General features: G+C 35.0%; 1 non-coding gene across 1 annotated transcript; it reads right to left on the reverse strand.

Annotated features, from left to right (window-relative positions):
- Window positions 1–3,433: 3,433 nt before the first annotated feature.
- TRNAQ-CUG (transfer RNA glutamine (anticodon CUG)) lies at window positions 3,434–3,506 on the reverse strand. The gene has a single exon. It is a non-coding gene; the product is annotated as a tRNA-Gln (tRNA).
- Between the last annotated feature and the right edge of the window lie 3,869 nt (window positions 3,507–7,375).

Below are 7,375 nucleotides of genomic sequence, written 5' to 3' on the forward strand. Positions count from 1 at the left end.
CATTGAAACCTTTCAATGCCAAAGTCTAACCTTAATTGAAAGATACTCTACCGTGGGTATCCGGTACTATCCGATTAGGGATGTAAATGGAACGAGGATTATCTGTTCCCGATAGAGCCCCGCTCTGTCAGGGACGAGTAATCCCGTCCCGTTTTATTATAGGGTATGGACGGGGATTAATATATGCCCCGTTAGCGGGGACGGGAATGGGAAAGGGTATCCCCGCCCCGCGGGGATCCCCGAATCCGCCTCGTATTGTTTTTCGCGGGGATTCCCGACGGATTACCCGTTTAATTCCCGATAACATATTATTAATCATAGAAAATAAAAAATAAGCATAGAAAAACTTGAACGTATGATTAATCCGATCCAAATGTTTTATCTCTCATCATATTCTCTTATTTTCTTTCTTATTTTCTTTATTCTTTTCATTTATTTCTTTTTTCATATATTCTTTTAAACTTTAAATGGGTAAACGGGGGGTCGGGGATTCCCCGCAGGGCGAGAACGGGGATGAATTTTGTCCCTGTTTGTTTCGCGGGGCGCGTATGGGGATTTCCCATTTGGTCGGGGAACGGGGATGGGAACTGCAATCCCCGCCCCGTCCCGCCCCGTTCCGTTTACATCCCTATATCCGACCCTAATGAGATTTCTTAATTGAAAGAATTTTTGATATTATGTGATATGGTATTTAGTAACATTATGAGCTTAACCGAACAAGCTCAGACCCATTAATTACCACGACATTAGGTCAGCCCATCATGAATGACCTTTCCGGAAGAAATGAGGGAAATGGAGCTTCGGATGTCCATACACATGCTCAACTCTGCATATTGTGGAATTATAGGGTCCAAACCTATGATATACTGACACGTGTATAAAGACACAAACCAAAAGGTAACCATTTATTTATAAATAGCGTGGAAATCATCACCACAGGTACACAACTTCTAATTACTACATTACCACTAAGCTACTTTCAAATTAAGTATTTCCATCAATGACTTAAGCATTGGAGAGGGTTCGTCGGACTCCGGCCTCTGTCTGACCATGTTCTTTCTTCTCAGGTGACCCGAAGCAAGCAAACATGGAGTAATTAGATATTCTGATATCATTATGTTTAGGTTGGTAACGGGTACTCTACCCGTTGGTATCCGGCACACGTGACAGATATGATAATAACCTCAGGGTACGCGGTATCCGCTATATATTTGGTGGGTAATAGGTATTGTTCAAACTAAGGTCGCTTTGACTGTCTAGGCGCTCGAAATCGAGAATTCGTCCCGATTTTCTCCGGTTACTCCATTTAGACGTTTTTTTTGGCCCCTAGGCGATTTTTAACCTCATGGGCTCCGTCTTGACCATCTCGACACTGCCTAGGCGTTGCCTAAACAGCGATAAACAAAAGCATTTTTTTTATTGTTAATTTATTTTTTTGCTTTATTATAATTCAGCAGGGCAGGTACAGTATTTTAGAGATAATTGATATTTAGAAAATGTGAAGTGATATTTAAATACCAGTCAAACTAGTTTTTCTAATTTTCGATAATATATGGCTAAAATTGATTTTGCTGGGAAACGTTAGGTTTAAATTTACACCATTTCATATATTAAGACTAAATCTACACTTTCATTAAAATTGATCTTTATCCCATAAATTTATTAATACAAATGAAGTGGTGTGAAATAAGACAAAGAAGCCAATGTTGTGAAAAATGTTAGACGTTAGTCCTTCGAGGATTAATTGGGGATTAGTATGAAATTAATCGGACTTGTATTTTTATATTTTTTATTTATTAATCAACAAAATATTATATAAATTCAAATAAAATATGTATTATACTATCTAAAAATGATAATATTATTCAATATAGAAAAACACGTATATTTATAAATATATATCTTTAAAAATGTACAAATATCAACATTTCAACAACAATATTCTTGAAACAACTCAAAAGTGAATTATAATAAAGTAAAAAATAAATTCATAATAAAAAATGTTTTTGTTTATCATCGCTTAAGCAGCGTCTAGGCGGCATTGAGACGACCTAAGCGGAGCCTAATCGGCTAAAAATCACCTAGGGACTAAAAAAATCTAGAAAGACTAAACGGAAAAATTCGAGACGGATTCTCGATTTTGAACGCCTAATCGAAACCTAGACAGCCTTGGTTTCGAACAATGTTACGAGCATATTTTATCTGTTGTTCATTAGAAAATATAAAGTAATTGTTTAGATAGAAAAGCGTAAGAAAATGGAGATTTGAAATTTTTGAAAACTTGTTCCATGCAAAATATTTTTCTTAACAACTGATTTACTTTCATAATAAATTTTTGGCCTAATACTCCTCCAGCCCCTTAACTTATCTAAATTGGTTATTTTACCTTTCTAACTCATCGAATGTTCTATTTACCCCTTTAACTCCATAAAAATGATATTTCTCACCTCTTAACTTGTCCAAATTGGTCATTTAACCTACCATCAACTCATCGAATCTCCTATTTGCCTCATTAACTTCATAAAAGTGGTATTTCTCACATCTTATAATCCTATTTACCCCCTTAACTCCATAAAAGTGGTATTCTTACCCCTTTATAGTGCAAAATTAATAGGACTTATTCAAATGAGTTTGAAAATATATTTTTTTAATATCAACTTTTTTTTTTTTTAATTTGATAATTATATTGATACTTCGTGTGTTTATTACAATAATATTGTATTACAATAATTAGATAATCAAAATTTAACTAGCCAAAAAAGTTGAAAATAGAAGTAATGAATAAAAGATACAAATAACAAAATATTAATATAAACAAGTTAAAGACATTATATGTAGGAATAAGGTACCAAAATAGACATGTGGTTTTTGAGAAAGTATCAATTTAGGTTCCACATACAAAATAACATCAATATAGGTTTAACGTTTAAAAAATGGTATCAATTTAGGCATCGATAACGGATTGTAAGAGGTGAGAAATTCCATTTTTATGGAGTTAATGAGGTAAATAGGGCATTCTATGAGTCGGAGGGGTAAATGGACAAGTTGAGATGGTGAAAAATACCACTTTTATGGAGTTAAGGAGGTAAATAGGATATTCGAGGAGTTGAATGAGTAAAATAACCAATTTGGATAAGTTAAGGGGGCTGAGAAAAAATTAGACCTAAATTTTTACATTTAATTCTAAAGTTTAGGAACAATAAAAATAATAATTTCGAAATTGAGGGGCTATGGAATTCAATTCTAAAGTTTAGGGACAATAAATTAATAATTTCGAAATTGAGAGGCCATGGATGTAATTTATGCTTAAGGAGTCATGGAATTTAATTCTAAAGTTTAGGCACAATAAAAATAATAATTTCAAAATTGAGGGGTTATGGATGTAATTTACGCTCATATAATACAACTCAACGAAATTTTAAAACAAAATAATAGGTCCTACCGAGATTTGAACTCGGGTTACTGGATTCAGAGTCCAAATGTCCTGACCACTAGACCATAGGACCTTGTTTGTTACAGGTTCCATAAGTCAGTTACTTAAATGGATATTGTTATCTCGTCACTCTAATAAATTAAGTTTTAAACTTTTTTTAATATATATATATTGAAGAAAAAGACGAGTATATTAAGAAGAACTAGAATCCTTACAAAGAGATGAAATCAAAAAAATCAAGGATAATAAAAGAAATAAAACGATTAGTAATATACCGCAGGACAAAAGCCACATAAACATTTTGAAGATTTAGTAATATACCGCGGATATCCTTAATCATACCACCAACATCCGAAGAATCCCAAGTAGTAGACGAAAGACTGTCAACAACACTTTTTGCATCCGTTTCAAACTGTATATTAGAACACTGTTAACGAAAAATTTAATCCAAGGGGGAACATCAAGCAACCATATCCGACGCCACCCTTCATGCACCAAATTTCCCGTTCTCGAACTTGCCAGTACTTGATAACCCGAGTTAGAGGAATAAATGTCATTCTTAGTAAAGTGCCAAATCAACACATCCTCATTGTCAGACAACGGGACTACCATAATTTTAATAATTGAAACCTCGGGGGGGGGGGGGGGGGGGGGGGGGGGGGGAGAAACCAAGCCATCAATTTGTCGAAGTCCCAAAGACGTGAACCTGGGATAAGTAAATCAGAGACAACTGCATCCTTATTAATCGACGTACAACTGGATGTTAACTGGCGATCCGAATCATCAAGTAACCATGGCTCATTCCACACATGGATCGAACTCCATTTACCTATTCTCCAACGAACTCCACTCCGAAGTAACTCAATTGAATCTCATACAGTCCTCCAAACAAAACTAGGATTAATGTCTAATTTGGAAGATAGAAAGACCCTCTAGCCTAGTATTTAGCTTTGAACATACAACTAACCAACGTATTAGGATTATCAATCAGTTTCCAACCTTGTTTTCCCAGGAGAGATAAATTAAACTCGTGAAGTTTTCGAAAACCTAACCCACCATTATCCTTCCGAGCACACAATCTATCCCAACTACATCAATGTATTTTATGATCCCTATTCTCCTTCGTACCCCACCAAAACGAATTCACCATCTTTTAAAAGCTCATCACATATAGACTTGGGCAATAAAAATGTACTCATGCAAAAAGTAGGCAAAGCCTGTGCAGCAGCTTTAACAAAAACTTCCTTACCTACAGCAGCTTTAACAAAAACTTCCTTACCTACAAGTAATAAAAATTTATATGTCCAACTACTAAACCGTTTTAACAACCTTTTTTTAAGAAAACCAAAAATAGCTTTCTTAGACCGTCCTATCAAAGACGGGAGCCCGATGTACCACCCCATGTCAAGGGGGGAATGAACACCCAACAAATTACTAATAATATCACGCTCGACCTCCCTGACATTAGAACTAAAAAATATACCTGATTTTGCCAGATTAATTGTTTGGCCCGACAACCCTTCATATGCGTGTAAAATATCAGGCACTTTTCTACACTCAGCCTCTGTAGCATTGAAAAATAAAAAGCTATCATCGGCGAAAAACAAATGAGTTATATTAGGGACCCCTGGACAAATCTTGCACCCAGTAACTAACCCATCAGATTCTGCTTTAACTATCAGTCGAGAAAGAACCTCGGCACAAATAATAAATAAGTGGATAATGAATCCATTTGCCTCAATCCTCGACCCGACTGTATAGGACCAATAAGATCGACATTAACCGATATCGAATACGAAACAATGCTGATACAAAGCATAATCCAATTAGCCCATTTATCACAAAAACCCATTTGGCTTAGAACCAACCTTAAGAAACCCCAATCAACCATGTCATATGCTTTGATAATATCAATTTTCAGTGCAACTTTCCCTTTATCTCCCTTTTGTTTTCATTTCATGTAGTGCAATGACTCAAACGCAATCTGAACACTATCAATTAATGATCTACCATAAACGAACGCAGATTGACTCTTAGAGATAATGTGAGGAAGAATAGCCTTCAAACGGTTTGCTAAAAAATTTTCCATCAATTTATAAAGGACATTACATAATGAAATAGGCCTAAATTCAATCATACGTCTTGGGTTATCACATTTCGGGATTAGAGTAATAATAGTATCATTCAAACTAGCTCGAAATTCATTGTTGTCTAACCACCCAGAACACGCCTTGACTATATCATGTCCAATATGAGGCCAAAAATGCTAACCCGAATTTGGCCCGTTAGGACCCGATGACTTATCTGGGTGCATTTGGAAAATAGCAATTTTGAATTCCTCATAAGAAAAAGGAGCGATTAATTCCCTATTCATATCTTCCGACACAGTACACGAGACCACATTAATAGAAGAATAATAAGCCACATTGGCATCAAGAAATAATTTAGAAAAATAAGTACTCACCACGTTACATAGACCATCTTCACCAGCGTGCTCAATACCTGCATCATCAATAAGTCTAGAGATTGTATTCGTCTGTTTCCTTGCATTAACACTAGCATGAAAGAACTTAGAATTTCGATCTCCCTCTTTAAAATCTTGTTAATTAATTTAAAATGAAGGTGAAAATTTATCCAACCAATTCTCTCATATATTCATTTAAAAAAATAAATATTTTTCATAAATAATAGGAATAGGGGGCAAAAATACATTTAATATGAGCATATACAAAGAAACTTCTAACGTTTTACCATTAGGAGTAATTTTATCTTTAACGTATAAAATAGAAAAATTTCATATATTCATTTAAAAAAGTATATATTCTTTTTCATAAATAATAAGGATAAGGTGCAAAAACACCTCAAACGTATAAAATCGAAAAAAAAAAAGTGAAAGTTTATCCAACTAATTCTCTTACATATTCATTTAAAAAAGTATATACTTTTTCATAAATAATAAGGATAAAGTGTAAAAATATCTCTAACGTTTATAACAAGGAACAACGATCCTCTAGGCATCTCAAGCGGGTTGGTTGCATGTCGAATTCAAATTGGATCCGCAAGCTGTGGTCCACAGTATTCAATCAGATAAACAAGATCTTACGGAGTTTGGCGCCATCATACAGGACTGTAGAACTCTTCTATCATTGAACGATAAGTACTCAACTGTTTTTATTCCTCGTTTAGCGAACGAGGCTGCCCACTTAGTAGCGAGGCAAGCTCGTTCCAGTGCTAACGAATTCATTTTTTGGTCTACGTCACATTGGCTTATTCATGTAATTGAGAAGGATATTCATCTTGAGTAGACTTGTCCACGGGTCCGGGTACCCATCCGGCCCGCCCAGGCCCGTGTCCCTTGGGTCGGGCTTGGACAATGCTAATTGATGTTAGGCCCAGCCCGGTTCAGGCCCGCTAAAGCCCGCCTATTTTTTGGACGGGCTTGGGATTAATAAAAATAGCGCAGCCCGACCCAGCCCGACCCACCTATTAATAATAATTAATAAATTTTATAGATTTATCGATTTCTATATTAAATATTTATTTTTAAGTATTACTAAATTTTATTTTTTATAATTAAAAAATTATGTATATATGTTTAGGTGGGTTTATATGGGCTGGTCTTGGGATTTGATTTTTAAACTCAAGCCCAGCCCGACCCGATCCAGCCTAAATTACTAGTGGACTGGCTTGGGCTTGGACTGCAGACTTTTATAGAAAAACCCGTCTGGCCCGGTCCGAGCTCGGCCCAGTCCGACCTATGGTCAGGTTTAATCTTGAGTAATCAATAAAGATTTGTTTTATTTAAAAAAAAAAAATTATCCAACTATTTGTGTCATATATTCATATAAAAAAAAGTATAAAATAAAAAAAGAAATGTGAAAATTAAACAGGAATAATTTTATTATTAACGGTATAAAATATTAGTAAAAAATACAAAAAGAA

This window comes from Euphorbia lathyris, chromosome 5, assembly GCF_963576675.1.
Source record: "Euphorbia lathyris chromosome 5, ddEupLath1.1, whole genome shotgun sequence".
In the NCBI taxonomy this organism is placed as follows: domain Eukaryota; kingdom Viridiplantae; phylum Streptophyta; class Magnoliopsida; order Malpighiales; family Euphorbiaceae; genus Euphorbia; species Euphorbia lathyris.